A 17,482-nucleotide genomic window follows, 5' to 3' on the forward strand; every position below is an offset into this window, starting at 1 on the left:
TAACAATAATTTTAAGGTGTGTTTATTTATTTATTTATTTATTTTTGGTCCGGTCATGGGGCCTGAACTCTGGGCCTGAGCGCTGTTCCTCAGCTCTTCAGCTCAAGGCCAGTGCTCTACCACTTGAGTCACAGCGCCACTTCCGGCTTTTTTGTTTTTGCTTATGTGGTGCTGAGGAATAGAACCCAGGGCCTCATGCATGCAAGGACTCTACCACTGAGCCACCTTCCCAGCCCTTAAGGTGTGTTTGTAAGTTTAGTTTATTTACATACTTTTTCTTTGTTTTTGATTTTGGTGCCAGTATTGAGACTTGAAGCCTGAATTTCACTGTGCCTTTTTTGCTCAAGGCTGACACTCTACCTCTTGAACCACAGCTCCACTTCTGGCTTTTTACTGGTTAGTTAGAGGAAAGAATCTGACTCTCTTGCTGAGTCTGGCTTTAAATTGTCATCCTCAGATATCAGCCTCCTGAGGAAGATTACAGATATGAGTCATTAGTACCCAGCGACATGCTTATTTTTTGAAATTGCTTATTACTTTAAAAAGATACTTATAAGCCGGGTGATGGTGGCTCACGCCTGTAATCCTAGCTACTCACGAGGCTGAGATCTGAGGATTGTGGTTCAAAGCCGGCCCAGGCAGGAAAGTCCATGAAACTCTTATCTCCAATAAATCACTAGAAAACAGGAAGTGGCGCTGTAGCTCAAGTGGTAAAGCACTCACCTTGCGCTGAAGAGCTGAGGGACAGCGCCCAGGCCCAGAGTTCAAGCCCCACGGCCAACAACAACAACAAAAAAAGATACTTATAAGTACTATTGTCCCTTGGTGTCTGAGAAGGATTGATTCCAGAAACTACCACTCTTTTCCTCTCCAGAATATCAAAGTCCACACATTCTCCAATCCCTTGTATAAAGCAGTACAGTGTTTGCATATATGCACATACATCCATATTCTTTAAACTATATTTAGATTACTTAATATCATGGTACTGAAATATATATAGTATGGTTTAGGGAATAATGGCTAGAAAAGAAACCTGTGTAAGTTTTAATACAGACACAACTGTTGTAGTCATGACTATTATTTTATTTTTTGGTTGGTCATGGGGCTTGAACTGTGGGCTTGGGCGCTGTCCCTGTGCTGTTCAGCTCAAGGTGAGCGCTCTACCACTTGAGCTACAGCATCATTTCCGGTTTTCTAGTGGTTTATTGGAGATAGAGTCTCACGGATTTTCTTGTCCGGGCTGACTTTGAACCGAGATCCTCAGATCTTAGCCTCTTGAGTAGCTAGGATTACAGGCGTGAGCCACCAGCTCCCGGCTTGAGTAGTATTTTTTTAATGAGAGGTGCTTTTGGTGGGCGCTGTGAATGAACTAACAGTCCCCCAAGTTTGTATCTGTGCCCTTTGCTCCGAGCTATTCTCTACTGCAGTCCTTTTAGGATCACCTTGTTTCCAAGGGGAAAGATTCAGATAATCATCTTGTGAACAGCAAATTCCCCTCAGACAATGCTTTTTCCTTTTTTCTTTTGTGTTTGTACTGGGGCTTGAATTCAAGCCTGGCCCTGTCCTTTATCTTTTTTTTTCTCATTTTGCTCAAGACTAGCACTCTACCACTTGAGCCACAGCCCCACTTCTGGCTTTTTTGTGATTAGTTAGAGATAAGAGTCTCTTGGGCAGTCTTTCCCTGGCTGGCTTTGAATCTGGATCCTCAGATCTTGGCTTCCTGAGTAGCTGGGATTACAGGTGTGAATCTTTGGTCCCTAGCTACCTTCTTATCATAAGGAAAACAGCTAGAAACTCAAGAAATCACCTTGTTCCTGTTCTGCTCCAGTAATGATGTGATAGCAATTCTCCAGAACTCCTTCATGGACAAAGACTGAGCTAAAGGTCAATCAGGTGGTACCCGTGACCTGGGACTATGTTAACTCTGCATGCCTTTTTCATCACCTGCCCCCTGTTAGGTTATTTATTTATTTATTTATTTATTTATTTTTTATTTTTTGGGTCCGGTCGTGGGGCCTGAACTTTGGGCCTGAGTGCTGTCCCTAAGCTCTTCAGCTCAAGGCTAGCACTCTACCACTTGAGCCACAGCGTCCCTTCCGGCTTTTTTTTTCTTTTTGCTTATGTGGTGCTAACGAATGGAACCCAGGGCCTCAGGCATGCAAGGCAAGCGCTCTATCACTGAGCCACCTTCCCAGCCCCCTGTTAGGTTTTTTAAAAATGAGGTGATCGAGTAAGAACAGCACCACACACGTGGTATTCAGGTAAGGGGTAGGTTTATTCAGTAGACCTGCAGGGACCAGGCCAGGTTGGCACTCCATGAGGCTGGGAAAGGCCTGGGAAAGACCTGAGAAAGAGAGAGAGCTGGGAAAAGAGGTGGGAAAGAGAGAGAGCTAGGAAAGAGAGCAGGGAAAGAGAGAGAGCTGGGAAAAAGAGCTGAGAGAGCTGGTCAGAAGGAAAGAGCTGAGAAAAAGTGTCTGGGCCTGGGCTAGGCCTTATCTAGGGTATGGGCGGAGAAAGATGTGGCCACATCAAATTCAGATGTGACCTCAGAGGATGCAGATGTGACCTCTTCCAGGTGTGTCAGTTGCCTAGGTAATGCAGGTACTGGGTGGAGACTTTGCTGCAAGGAGGGTGGAGTCTTCTCTTCATCCAGGAGCAGACCTTATACCCCCAAATTCTCCGTGTAACTTGAAGCCAATATCTGTTCCCTGAAGATGGCTGAAGCTATCTTCCCACAGCTGCCATGTATAAATCTCCTTTCTCTGCCCTTTGGCATGTGTCTTTATTTGGTATATGGGGTGAGTAGCTGGACCTAACTTGACATTCCTGTACTTTGGGCCTGGGGTCTAAAGACTGGATTTTAATATCACTGATTATTCGGTTTGGCTGAGTGCAAGCATGTAAACTCAGATACCATTTGTCTCTGCAGATTCCAGTGGAGATACCCTGGCTCATTATAGGATCCCTTGACATCTCTGGTTCCAAGGAGTTTGCCAGAGAGGAAAAGCGTGCATTCTATGCATACGTGCTCAGGATGCTTATAGTTAGTGCTGTTCTGGGGCAAAACTGCTGAACTTCTACTAAAGATGTGCTGCCTTTCAACAAATTTCACATTTTTGTCTAGGAGCTAGAAGTTCCATACCTCTTATCCTCACCAGTGGGTGATACCAGGAGGATCATGATTAGTATACAGACTGGACAAAATGGCAGACCTCAATTGGATAGTTGCTTGGCATGGTGGTCTATGCCTGTGCTCTGGTTTCTTTCTTTCTTTCTTTTTCTTTTCTTTTCTTTTCTTTTTTTTTTTTTTTTCTGCCAGTCCTGAGGCTTGAACTCAGGGTCTGGGTACTGTCTTTGAGCTTCTTTTGCTCAAGGCTAGCACTCTACTACTTGAGCCACAGTGCCACTTCCAGCTGAGAAATCAAACCCAGGGCTTCATGCATGCTATGCAAGCATTCTACCACTAGCCTCGTTCCCAGCCCCAAGTGTATCCTTTTTTATCTTTTCTTTTTTGGTACTAAGGATTGAACTCAGGCTGTTGCACTTGGAGGCAAGCTGAGCTACATCCCTGCCCTCTGTGCCTGTCATTTCAGCTATGCAGAGGCTGAGATTGAATAGTCTGTGGTTCCAGCCCAGCCTAGACTAAAAAAAAAAGTTAATGAGACCATCTCAACAGAAAACCTGAGTATGGTGATCTCCGCAATAGAGGGAGCCAAAATAGGGGATCTTAATTCAAACTGGCCCAGGTGAAAAACAGAGACCATATCGCAACCACCATAGTAAACAGGGCTGAAGCTTAGCTCAAGTAATACAGTGCCTGCCATGCAAGCACGGAGCCCAGTCTCAATAAATGAATGAATAAATGAAAACATCTCAGATTTTCACTTGATAAGTTAAGCACACTGACTTTTTGCTCCTATTCTTCTCTTCCCTCTCCTTCTTTCTTGCTTTCTTTCTAAACTAAACTATTCTTCATCCCCAAATGAAACTATTCTTCATGCTTTTAATAATGGATATTCTGGTATTTCCATTGACTTGTTATTTAAGAATTCTTGGATGAATACATTGGAGCATTTTTTGTTTTAAAAAATAACCAGTTAAGCTAGGTGTGGGTGGCTCATGCCTATAATATCCTAGCTACACAGGAGGTTGAGATCTAAGGATCACAGTTCAAAGCCAGCCAAGGCATTCTGTCTGTGAAACCAGTAAACCACTCAGAAAACTGGAAGTGGCTCTGGGCTCAAGTGGTAGAGCACTTGCCTTGAGCTGAAGAGCACAGGGATAGTGCCTAGGCCCAGAGTTCAAGCATCATGACTGACAAAAATAAAAATTTTTAAAATCCAGTAATTTTGCTTTCACAAATGATAACATGAATGCCTCAGCAGTCGCCTGCTGAGGATTATAGCCATGATTCTAGTCAATATTTTTATATCAATTTTAGTACAGTTAGTAAATTTTACACTGTAGTCCATATTTTTCACATTTTTTTTCCTGCCAGTCCTGGGCTTGAACTCAGGGCCTAGGCACTGTCCCTGAGCTTGAATTATAAAGATGCACGAATGAATGAATGAATGAATGTATGAATGAAACCACAAGGGTCTTTCTTTTTTTTAATTTTTATTTTTTATTGTGAACATACTGTACAGAGGGGTTACAATTACATGGGCAAGAAAATGAGTACATTTCTTATCAAGCATTGCAGCCTCCTCCTTTGTTTACCCTTCACATCCCTTCCCAGCCTTCCCCCGCCCCCCCACCCAATCCTCCCCGCCCCCCTCCACCAAAGTTGTAAAGTTCGTTTCGACATGACAACTTGTACTTCTCATTGTTGTAAGGAGTCCACAGTTACCCATCCTTAAACGACTTGTTTTTCCCCTTCTCCTCCACAAATTGTACCAACATCAAATATAGTGAAAGCAGGGGTTATACTGTGGGGGAGGGACATACAAAGCAACAAAGAAATAATCTTATAAATGCATTAGAAACAAATGCATGAAAGAAGAAAAAACATTTAACTACATATCTAAGGGTTCATTTTCCTAACATCACATTATCTGACCTTTTCTGCTTGACTCATACATATACTAGATATTGCAAATAAGGGAAACCATGGGACCTATGTTTCTTTGGGCTTGGCTTACTTCACTTAATATAATTTTTTCCAAGCCTTTCCATTTCCTAACAAATGGGGCAAGGCAATGTCATCCTTTCTGATGGAGGCATAGAATTCCATTGTGTATATATACCACATTTTCTTGATCCATTCCTCTACTGAGGGGCATCTGGGTTGGTTCCATATTTTAGCTATGGTAAATAATGCTGCAATAAACCACATGGGTCTTTCTAATATGGAACCCAGGGGAACCTGACTGTTTTGAAAGTGGGTTTGCTGGAAGTGGAGATATGGCTCAAGTGGTAGAGCGCCAGCCTTGAGTAGAATTGGGTTTGTTAAGGAATTGGGGCGCTCAGTGTTATCAAGTCATACATTCAGCTTGTATTTATAACATGGCCCTTGGCACTATGGGACCATACTCTCCCCCTACCCCCCCAAAACACCCCAACCTTAAAGAGGGTGAGGAATGACTCACTCATCCATCCTCAAGTTTGCAAATATGCTAATATAAAATATAATTTCTTCAGCCTTTTAATGTCAGCTTATTTATAAATACCATTCAACTTGACCTTCAGTTTTATTGTTAGCTCTATTGGCTCTTTCTTCTCCATTTTTGATTTCTTTTTGGTTTGGTACTGGGTCTTGAACTGAAGGCCTTGTGCTCTCAATAGGCTTTTCCTCTCAAGACTGGCACTCTCCACTTGAGCCACACTTCTATGTGTCTCTTATTGCTGGTTAATTGGAAGTAAGAGTTTCTCAGATTTGTCTGCCTGGGCTGGCTTTGATCCTAAGATCTCAGCCTCTTGAGTAGCTAGTGTTACAGGCATGAGCCACCAGTGCTCAGCATTTTCTTGTGATTTTTAAATGTGTTACTGTAGGGTAATGGGTATACATTAGAACATGAGAGCATTTAGAAACTAAGCAGAAATGATAAATGTATTCATCTTACAAGGACTTAGAGAAGTCGCTTATTTAATGGGTGGAAGGATTTTCTTGGAATTTGAAACTTGAGTTTGTGGGAAGCATGCTTATTTTAGTAAAGGGACACAAATACAGACTATTTTTTTTTCCTTGTGTAGTTTCTGTATAGGAGAGGATTATAAGTAAAAAAAAAAACAGCTATTTGTGATTTCTTTTAAGAATGTTGTTTGCCTGGGTTTGGGTTTTTTTAATGGCTAACTTTTCAGTTTAATAATGTGCTCTTGTTTTTTATATTAAACTTGTCAGGAGCCTTTTTGAATGTGGCTGACGCTGGTGAGCTAGTATTTATAGCTCAGGTCTGTTGCTGAGGAAGTGACTAAATGTCTCTTGCATTTGATCAAAACTCTTTAACAATGAACATCTTTGACTCTCTTAAATAAGGCCTATAATGAAAACTCAAAAAAAAAACCCCACAACCAAAATCCCAACCCTAATGGTTCATGTTCAATAAATGTTTTTATGTATTCAGTACTGGTTGGGCCAAATAATCAGAGCTCTGTTCAGAGGGAGGATTCCAGTGTACTTAAGTTAGCATGAATTCCTCTGGGGCAAGCTCAGGCAGTACACTGTCACATTTCTTTTATTTACATTTTTTAAAAATTTCCTTTCTTAGGTTGTTTCGAATTGAGTTTTACAGAACACCCAGGTACTGTATTTCTTTTTTCATCTCTCTCTTCAAAATGTTCTCATTTCTATCTAAAGAGACCTGATGTTTGTCCAGAAAAGAGGTAGATGGAGACTGGAGTAGGGCCTGGGAAGTGACTGATTTATAAAAATGTCATGTGTCTTGTTCCCTGCGAGAGCCTTGGGGTTTTTCTCATCAGTCTCAGTTCAGTTTGTTTTGCTGTAAGAAATTGGAGGTTCAACAGCTTGGTGCCAGCCATGGCTCCTGGTGAACGCCTTGTGACACATGGCAGATGGATTCTATCAGCTTCAGATTTGGAAATATTCAGGGGAAAACTACACCTGAATTGAACATGTGCACACTCTTTTTCTTGTCATTGTTCCCTAAATGATACAATGTGACTGCTATTTATGTAGCATTTAATATTTTATTAGGCATGGTAGGTAATCTAGAAATAAGGGAAGATAGTATGAAGGTTAGAAGCAAGTACTATGCTATTTTGTGTAAGAACCCAAACATCCCCTAAACCAACACCTTTATAGATACTGAGGGAAAAAGCCATAGTTAATTTATTTAGTCAACAAACATTCATAGAGCAACTAATATGTGCTGGGTACTTTGGTTATAAAAATTAATGAGGATAATCTAGGCACCAATGGTTGACCCTTTTAATTCCAGCTACTCAGGAAGCTGAGATCTGAGGATGGTGGTTCAGAACCAGCCTGGGCAGAGCATTCCATGAGACTCTTCTCTCCAATTGATCAGCAACAAGCCAGAAGTGGAGGTGTGGCTTAAGTGGTAGAGCACCAGTCTTGAGGGAAAAAGCCAAGTGAGAGTGCAAAGCCTTGAGTTCAAGTTCCAGTACTGGTGCGCGCGCGCGCACACACACACACACACACACACACACACACGGGAAGATTTTAGTAGAAAATCAATGTTCAAGGGCTGTGTGAAGGTTGTCTATTAGCAGAGAGGGAAGGGGACAGTGCTGGATGAGAGAAGGAAAAGGACAGAGGAAGGATAATAGATAGTACGAAATCCTTAATACACATATACTTGTTTTTAGTTTGATACTTGATTGCTTATTCAGTAACTTGCCATCTATTGTGTGCGTGCACGTCTGCGTGCTTTAATTTGAAATTAGTTTTTTCTTTTTTCTCTTTCCTCTCTCTCCCTCCCTCCCTGCCTCCCATTCTCTTCCCCCCTCCCTTGCCCCCTTTTATGCTTGTCCTGGGGCTTGAATTCAGGGCCTAGATGATGTCCCTTATCTTTTTTTTCTTGCTCAAGACTGATCTTCTACCACTTGAGTCACACCTCTACTTCCAGACTTTTTCTGGTTAATTGTAGATAAAAGTCTCACAGGCTTTGTTGCCCAGGCTGGCTTTGTTTTTTCTTTCTCCTTTCTTTCTTTCTTTCTTTCTTTCTTTCTTTCTTTCTTTCTTTCTTTCCTTCCTTCCTTCCTTCCTTCCTTCCTTCCTTCCTTCCTTCCTTCCTTCCTTCTTTCTTTCTTTCTTTCTTTCTTTCTTTCTTTCTTTCTTTCTTTCTTTCTTTCTTTTTTGTCAGTCATGGGGCTTGAACTCTGGGCCTGGGCACTTTCCCTCAGCTCTTCAGCTCAAGGCTAGCGCTCTACCACTTGAGCCATAGTACACTTGCAATTTTCTGGTGGTTAATTGGAGATAAGAGTGTCACAGATTTTCCTGGCAGGCCTGGCTTTGAACCTCGATCCTTGGATCTCAGCCTCTGAGTAGTTAGAATTACAGGTGGCAAGCTGTTAGCATTTATCTGAATTTAGTTTTGTTTTTTTTTTTTTGTCAGTCATGGGACTTGAACTCTGGGCCTGGGCACTGCCCCTGAGCTCTTCAGCTCAAGGCTAGCGCTCTACCACTTGAGCCACAATACCACTTCTGAATTTAGTTTTAATTTGTTATTTTCCTGTCTTCTCAGTATTGGATAACTTTCATGGATCAGTTTGCTAAGGATATACAAGATCTGAGAAGTTGGACACCATTAAGAATTGAGCTTGCTTTTTAAAAACGTAAGTAACATTCCCCTCACCATCATTCATTTCTGCCATCTTTAAACCTGCACTTACCTGGATACTGATTATGCCACTGGCAAGTGATGACCCAGCTCCCTCTTTCAAAGTTGGAAATTCTAAAAACGTCATGACTAACACAGGTTGCCTTGGAGGCTTTGGGCATGTTGTGGCAGCCAGTGAACAAGTCTTTGGCACTGAGAAGGCAAATATGGGCCTGGTAGCATATCAAAGACATCACGCTCTTTCTTCTTCTGATGTTCATTGTTCTTAACTTTTCACACCATTCCAGTTAAACCCAAACCAGGAAGAGCTTGCTGAATCTTGAGTGACCCCACTGTCTGATGTGGGCACAAAAGCCCATCTGCTGCCATTCTGTTTCTCTTGCTCAGTCTTTTCTTTTTTCTTTTCTTTCGGTTTGTTTGTCATGAGGCTTGAACTCAAGGCCTGGTCACCTGTGCCAGAGCTCTTTTGCTCAAGGCTAGTGCTCTACCACTTTGAGCTACAGCTTTACTTCCAGTTTTCTGGTGGTTCATTGGAGATAAAAGAGTCTCACACACTTTCCTGCCTGGGTAGGTTTTGAACTCTGATCCCAAATCTCAGCCTCCTGAGTAGCTAGGATTATAGGCATGAGCTACTAGCATCTGGCTCATCTCCTTTTTTGTGTGTGTGCCTGTATTGGGGCCTGACATTAGGTCCGCATGCTCTTGCTTAACTTTTTCACTCAAGGCTGGCACTCTACCACAGCTCCACATTTGGATTTTTGCTGATTAACCAGAGATAGGAATTTTTAGGACTTTCCTGACCCAGCTTGCTTTGTACTGTGATCCTCAGATCTCAGCTTCCTGAGTAGCTAGGATTCATGCTTGGGCCACAAGCACTTGACACTTAATCATTTCTGTTTATTGATCTCTCAACAGTTGATAAACATTTGATTAATTCAAAATCGTTTTTCAAATACTTTATTTATGTAAATGATTGTCATTCTTTAGACACTACAACACCTTAGCCTCACAATAACTTTGTAAACGAGGGGTGATATGTTAGTGTGTGTGGGGGTGTGGGGGTGCGTGCGCATGTGCACGCATGTGCATGCATGTGTGCGCACATGTGTATGTGTGCTGCTTCTAGAGCTTGAACTCAAGGTTTCTGTTCTCTCTTGGCTTTTTTTCTGCCCAATGCTGGTACTCTATTACTTGAACCACACTTCTGCTTCCTACTTTTTTCTGGCTAACTGGAGATCAGAGTCTGGACTTTCCTTTCCTGCCTGTGTTGGCTTTGAATTGTGATCCACATATCTCAGCCTCCTGAATAGCTAGGATTACAGGCATGAGTGACACTAGTACTTGACACTTTCAATTTCTTAGGAAGTTGACCGCCATTGTCTTTAATTTTTTTTTCCTCTACAAGAGACATACACTAGAGTATAACTATATACATACTTAGCAAATGATTGTGTTTGACATACATGTGCTCAGGCATTCTAATGTTGACTTTAACTGGGTAAAGGTGTTTTTCCTCTCAAGTCACTTATGTATTTATACATTTAATTAGGAGACCTTAATATGTCTATAATGGCTGATAGGCATGAGGTCTGAAACTTTTTAGGAAAGAAGAAAGAGGCTCCAAGGGGGTTGAATGTACTTATTTGATCTGTGCTTTTTTTTTTTTTTTTTTTTTGGTCCAGTCGTGGGGCCTGAACTCTGGGCCTGGGTGCTGTCCCTCAGCTCTTCAGCTCAAGGCTAGCGCTCTAGCTCCTGAGCCACAGCGCCACTTCCGGCTTTTTTCTTATGTGGTGCTGAGGAATCGAACCCAGGGCCTCGAGCATGCAAGGCAAGTGCTCTACCACTGAGCCACCTTCCCAGCCCCCGATCTGTGCTTTTTTAAAAAAAATATTATTAATACAAAGACAACCCATTGCTGCTGTCTGAGCTTTGGGTATTTTTTTTTATCATAAGTCCTTTTTTTTTTTTTTTTTTTTTTGGTCAGTCTAGGGGCTTGAACTTGGGCCTGGGCACTGTCCCTCAGCTCTTCAGCTCAAGGCAAGCACTCTATCACTTGAGCCACAGAGCCACTTCCGGTTTTCTCAGTGGTTTATTAGAGATAAGAGTCTCACGGACTTTCATGACTGGGCTGGCTTTGAACCTCGATCCTCAGATCTCAGCCTCTTGAGTAGCTAGATTACAGGCATGAGCTTCTGGTGTCCAGCTCCTAAGTCCTTTTTACTTTAAAAATAGAAATGTTTCCATATTACTCACATTGAGTTTATTAGATCCAAGTCTTATTTTCACGTAGACTAAAGATAGTCATTAAATACTTATTTGAAACAATGACACTTGGAGGATTTTAGTGTTATTTATCTTTCTCAGAAAGGAGTTAATCCAACTTATATATCTTACTTTTTAAGGTATTGAATTTTAGCTTTAATTCTTTAATTATATATCCTGTATCACCAATAAATGAACCGCTAGCATTCCAAACTCTGTCATGTTGTTTACTGTAGATATATCCACTATCATGATACTATACTTTTTAGTTTAAAAAATGTATTGTTATTGTAAAGATGCTATAGTGAGGGGTTACAGTTATATAAATCAAGTAATGAGTACATTTCAGCTTCCTTATGGCCCAGCAATCCCACTCCTAGGCATTTATCCAATAGACCACAAAGAAGGCCACACTGAAACTACCAGCACAACGATTTTCATTACAGCATTATTTATCATAGCCAAGATATGGAATCAACCCAAGATGCCCCTCAGTGGAAATGGATCAAGAAAATGTGGTATTTGCTGGGCGCTGGTGGCTCACGCCTGTAATCCTTTGCTACTCAAGAGGCTAAGATCTGAAGATCATGGTTCAAAGCCAGCCCCGACAGGAAAAGTCCATGAGACTCTTATCTCCAATAAACCACTCAGAAAACTGGAAGTGGTGCTGAGACTCCAGTGGTAGAGCTCTTCTACCCTTGAGCTGAAGAGCTCAGGGACAGCATCCAGGCCCAGAGTTCAAGCCCCCTCCCCCACCCAAAAAAAAAAAAAAGAAGAAGAAAAATGTGGTATATATACACAATGGAATTCTACTCCATCAGAAAGAATGATATTGTACCATTCGTAAGGAAATGAAAGATTTGGAAACATTATATTAAGTGAAGTAAGCCAGACTCAAAGACACATAGACTGCCTGGGTTCCCTCATTTTTGGTAATTAGAATGTGCCTCTGAGTCTACAAATAAACACACTGAATGGTGAAAGACAAAAAGTACACTTAGGCATGATAAATTAGACAGGACTCTAGAGGATATTCTTAGGATTACAAAGGCTCAGTAGCTATGTGCATATGATCATATAAAATGATGTTTATCAAAATGAACTCCAAGAATTAGAAATGAGCATTTTTTCTCCTTTGTTGCTGTTTTTCTGTTCTGTAACTTTTGTGTTATATATAAGTTTATCTGTTTAAGGGAGGCTAAGCACAAGAATGATAGGATGAAGGGTGAACAAATGCAGCTATGATACTCACTAGACACTGCTGAAAATGAAGTATACAACTTGAGGGCAAGGACAGGGTCAAACTGGGAGAACAAGAGGGAAAAGGTGACATTCATTATCCAAAAAGAAATATACTCATTATGATCTGTGCCTTTGTCATAGCATTTTGGTACTCTTATTCGGCTTTCTTGCTGACAGTTGGTATTCTACCACTTGAACCATAGCTCCAGCCCAGTGTATACTAGCTAATTGGAGATGGAGTTTCTTGGATTTCTCTGCCCATGCTTGTTTTGAACTGTGATTCTCCAGGCCTTGGCCTATTGAGTAGCTATGATTACAGACATAAGCCATCTGTGCTCACCTTTTAATAGTTTTAAAAATCCAAAATTCTGGGCTGGGAAGGTGACTCAGTGGTAGAATGCTTGCCTTGCATGCATGAGGCCCTGGGTTTGATTCCTTAACACCACATAAGCAGAAAAAGCCGGAAGTGACACTGTGGCTCAAGTGGTAGAGCGCTAGCTTTGAGCTGAAGAGCTGAGGGACAGCTCCCAGGCGCAGAGTTCAGGCCCCACGACTGACTAAAAAAAAAAAAAAAATCCAAAATTCTGACAGTAGCTTGTCTCAGTGTATCCTAATTAAGAGTGTGAGGCTGGGTCCGTTGGGATTGTGTCTTTTGCACACCTTAGTGCTTTCCTGGGAAAATCGCAGCTCAGAGCTTCTTCAATAAAGGGAAAACTCAAAATTAAGGATGTTGCAGTTTATAGCCATTATAGCAAGATTCATTAATTCTCTAGGCTGAAGATAATATATGCTATCTCTAGAAATCCTGCAAGTGTCTAGATTGAAATAACTTTGACAGCTTCTCTTCAACTGAGTCTAGACCCTTGGTCAGGATGGACTCTTAAGTACAGTATAATAATAGTGTTGAGCCTGGTGACAGTGCCTCACACTTATAATTCTAGGTACTCAGATGGCTGAGATCTGAGGGTTGCCATTTGAAGTCAGCCTGGCAGGAAAGTCCATGAGACTTTATCTCTAACTAGCCAAATGCTAGAAATGGAGCTGTGGCTCAAGTGTTAGAATGCTACCCTTGGGCAAAAAGACTAAAGGACAATGCTTAGGCCTTGAGCTCAAGCCCCAGTACTGGCATACACACACAAACACACACACCAAACATTGTCTTACATGTTTTAATTTGTATTTCAAATACAAAACATCATTATACCATCACCTTTTTTGTACCTGTGTTTAAAAGTTTGGTTTTTTTTTGTTATTATAAAGGTGATGTACAGAAGGGTTACAGTTATGTAAGTCAGGTAAAGAGTACATTTCTTTTTGGACAATGTTAACCTCTTCTGTTACTTGCTCCTGAATTTTTCCCTCCTGTCCCCATCCATAACTTGTATAGTTCATTTTAAACACATTGTCTAATGAGTACTCTGCTACAGTTCACTCTTTGTCCCTCCATTTCTGTGCCACCCACATACCCTCCCTAAAACAAATGAACAAACAAGACAAAAAATAAAACAGCAAAGAAAAAAAGTCTTGTTTCCATTTCCTGGAGTTTTATATGAATATTGTTTTATATGAATGTTTTTTTATTTTACTTATGAGCTTTGCTTTACATACTTGGGTCATCTGACACTGTACTGTTTAGAGATTTTAGATGAGAAGGTCATCAGCTGTCTTTCTGGCTATTCTGGGCATTTTGTGCTATATTTATTATGGATCTAACTTTTCTTGCTCATGGTTTTTGATTAGCTGGCCCTGCCAAGGGCCTTGGCCTCTCCTCTTGCTGGGAAGCTTTTCAACAGTTGTGTTTGTGGGTAATAGTTCTGTAAAATGAACATGAGCTCAGCTTTCTGGGAGGAGCTAAGAAGACACAGGATAGAACTGGCCTGTAAGGCTGAGATTCCTGAGAGAAAGAAAGCCACTTCCTGTCTCTGGTCATCTGGGTAGTTTGGAGTGTAGTGTCCAAAGGGAAATGTGATTTCTTAAGCATTCTCAAAGGCTTCAGATGACTTGGAGAAATATAAATTGTCTTATTCCTTTTATCTTTCAGTCATTACAGAATGTATTCTTTCCTTAACAAGAGGGATTTTAGGTATGAGAAAAGCTCTTTTCTATGGAGGTAGTTTGCTTCCTTTCTCTTAATCTTGTGATAATTGTTTTTCTAAAAAGTTCCTGCTTTGGCCTTATGGCTTGGCCCTTTTTTATTACATTTTCCCCTCATTGTGGGGTTTGAACTTGGGCCTGTGTGCTGTCTCTGAGCTCTTTTGCTCTGCCACTTAAATTTTTTTTAATTTAATTTTATTGTCAAAGTGATGTACAGAGGGATAATAGTTACATACATAAGGTAGTGAGTACATTTCTTGTCAAACATTGGGCTCTGCCTCTTTGAGCCACAGCTCCACTTTGTTTTCTGGTGGTTAATTGGAGATAAGAGTCTCACACACTTTCCAACTGGAGTTTAACTGCAGTCCTCAGATCTCAGCCTCCTGAGTAGCTAGGATTACAGGAGTGGCTCAACACTATTATTATTCTGAGGATCTTGGTTCAAAGCCAGCCCCACCAGGAAGAACCGTCTGTGAGACTTTTATCTCCAGTTAACCAACAGAAAACAGGAAGTGTCACTGTGGCTCAAGTAGTAGAGCACTAGCCTTGAGCTGAAGAGCTCGGGGATAGTGCCCAAGCCCAGAGTTCAAGCCCCAGGAGAGACAAAAAAAAAGAGAGAGAGAAAAAAAAAAGAAATAGCCTAAACCAGGCAAACCCTTCTGCTTGGGAAGGAAATCTTTAACAGGAAGCAGAAGAATGTGAAAAATGTGGCACTGGATACCCCATGGAGAGGACTTTGAGGTGGAGCTCAGGTTACCTTGTTCTACCTTAGCTGGAAATGTTCTCTGCCTGGATTTCCCTGCTGTGCTGTGTCCACAGGTGACCAAGAAAGCAAGTGTGATTTTGAGGTTGCAAATTTACCTTAGGCTGCATTTACAAACTATGTAAGTGAAATAATCCCAGCTGTTAGCTAGGAAACTGCCTCCATCCAACTGTCCCATAATATAGGTATAATATCCCAGATCCAGAGGAGACTCCAAGACACCCTGTTAAAGGAGCTAGGAACTTCATTACAGCCACGAGCAGGGAAAGTAGGAGAACAGCCTTGAACTCAGGGGAGGATGGGTTTTTTTTTTCTTGGGTCCGGTCGTGGGGCCTGAACTCTGGGCCTGGGCACTGTCCCTCAGCTCTTCAGCTCAAGGCTAGCGTTCTACCACTTAAGCCACAGTGCCACTTCCAGCTTTTTTCTTTTTTTGCTTATGTGGTGCTGAGGAATTGAACCCAGGGCCTCATGCATGCAAGGCAAGTGCTCTACCACTGAGCCACCTTCCCAGCCCCGGGAGGATGGGTTTTTAAGGGGTGGGTTACATGGAGTTGTATAGATGAGCCATGCAAAGCAGGTTTGGTATATTTTCATTGGTTATGGTTATATGACCTTTAAATTCATTTGTTCTTTATGGTAAATATCATACATAATAATTTTGCAATAGGCTGCTCATAGTGGTCTTCAGTTGGAGGATAGTGGTGATGTCACCTTTGGGCTTAAGGCCTTGCTACTGAGGCAAGCAAGCAAGGTTATAGAAGCAAAACATAGCAGAAACTTAGCCTTGAGTTACAGGAGCATAAGCAAAACATAATCTTGACTTGGTCAGCATGATCATACTATCTGTGCTATTGACACTTATTACAGAAATGTTTTTGTTTTTGTTTTTGTCGGTTGTGGGTCTTGAACTCTGGACCTGAGCACTGCCCTCAGCTCTTCAGCTCAAGACTAGCACCACTTCCGGCTTTTTCCTGCTTATGTGGTGCTGAGGAATGGAATCCAGGGCCTTATGCATGAGAGGCAAGCACTCTACCATTGAGCCATCTTCCCAGCCCCAGAAATGATTTTTGTTGTTGTTGGTGGTGGTCATGGAGTCTGAACTCTGGGTCTGGGCACTGCCCCTCAGCTCTTCAGCTCAAGGCTAGTGCTCTACCACTTGAGCCATAGCGCCACTTCTGGCTTTTTTTTCTGCTTATGTGGTGCTATGGAATCAAACCCAGGGCCTCATGCGTGCAAGGTAAGCACTCTACCACTGAGCCATCTTCCCAGTCCAGAAATGATTTTTATTATAAGCTTCTGACTAATACAGCAACTCAGTGCAGCTGGTGATAAGCCTCAAGGTTGTCAGTAGCCTTCTACAAAGCTGCCAGCTTGGTAAAGTTAAGTGAGGGGGAGATGGTCTTCCACTTTTTAGTAAGGATGGAAAAGAGGCAAAGGCTGGTCAACCTTTGGGGTTTTTCTTTACCAGGAGGTTTTGCCCTTTATCAATCATTTTGTTCTGTTTTCTGATTTTACATTTTAGTTCTCATGGATATCCTTCTTTTCCAAGGGAAGGGAGGTGGGGAAACTCAGGAGAGAGAGTATATTTCCAACAGTAGGAGGGACTGAGGCCAGACAATTGGAGGAACTTTCTGCCAGTGAATAGCAACTCAGATATTACAGTAGGGCCAGACTCCGGCCCTGAGTTTAAGCCGCAATACTGGCACAAAAAAAAAAAAAAAAAAAAACCTCCCACCCCCACGCACACGCCATAGGATTTCTTAATACTGGCGCGCGCGCGCACATACACACTCTCTCTCTCTCTCTCTCTCTCTCTCTCTCTCTCTCTCTCTCTCTCTCTCTCTTTCTCTCTCTTGTGTGCGCGCGCGCGCGTCATAGGATTCCTTTGAAAGGTGAGATGAAATGGAAATTGTTTCCTAGAGAGACTTCTTGATCTAGGCTAATAATCTCCTGGGAAATTTCTTTTTTGCCTTTTGTACTTCCTGTGCTAAAGAGTGGCTCATTCACAAAGCTTTATCTGATGAGAGGTTTTTTTTTTTCACTTCTGAAAACAAGGCATTGTTCTATTGTTGGAGTATTGGGGGTGGGCAGCAGGAAAAGACTGAATCTAGGTATGCAATATAAAACTCACCCTCAGGTTAAAATTAGATAGTGTCTTGAATGCATGTAAATTCTTTCACTTGGCAGTTCATAACCTGAAGGTTTTTATTTTGAAACAACTTATAACTGAACAAAAGTCTTCTTTCATATTGGAGTAAGAGCCTTAGTACTGTCTAGGAATTTGTTTTTCATTTGACTTAGTTTATTATTATTTTCAAAGAGGATTTTAGCTGCTATTCTTGTATCCAAAGAGCCTTGG

General features: G+C 41.7%; 1 protein-coding gene across 7 annotated transcripts in view; it reads left to right on the top strand.

Annotated features, from left to right (window-relative positions):
* Ppfibp1 (PPFIA binding protein 1) overlaps positions 1-17,482 on the top strand; it is a 132,264-nt gene that overhangs the window by 31,648 nt on the left and 83,134 nt on the right. For 5 of the 7 annotated variants that reach the window (XM_070038057.1, XM_070038055.1, XM_070038060.1 and 2 more), the window contains exon 2: positions 8,667-8,757. The exons of 1 other annotated variant lie outside the window; for it this stretch is intronic. The gene's annotated coding sequence lies outside the window, so the exon portion shown is untranslated. Of the gene's footprint in view, positions 1-6,710; positions 6,744-8,666; positions 8,758-17,482 lie in introns of all 7 variants that reach the window. One more of the 7 variants, XM_070038056.1, reaches the window with a different exon arrangement.

The sequence above is a fragment of the Dipodomys merriami genome, unplaced genomic scaffold, assembly GCF_024711535.1.
Source record: "Dipodomys merriami isolate MVZ:Mamm:240054 unplaced genomic scaffold, mDipMer1.0.p SCAF_10, whole genome shotgun sequence".
NCBI classification, from domain to species: Eukaryota; Metazoa; Chordata; class Mammalia; order Rodentia; family Heteromyidae; genus Dipodomys; species Dipodomys merriami.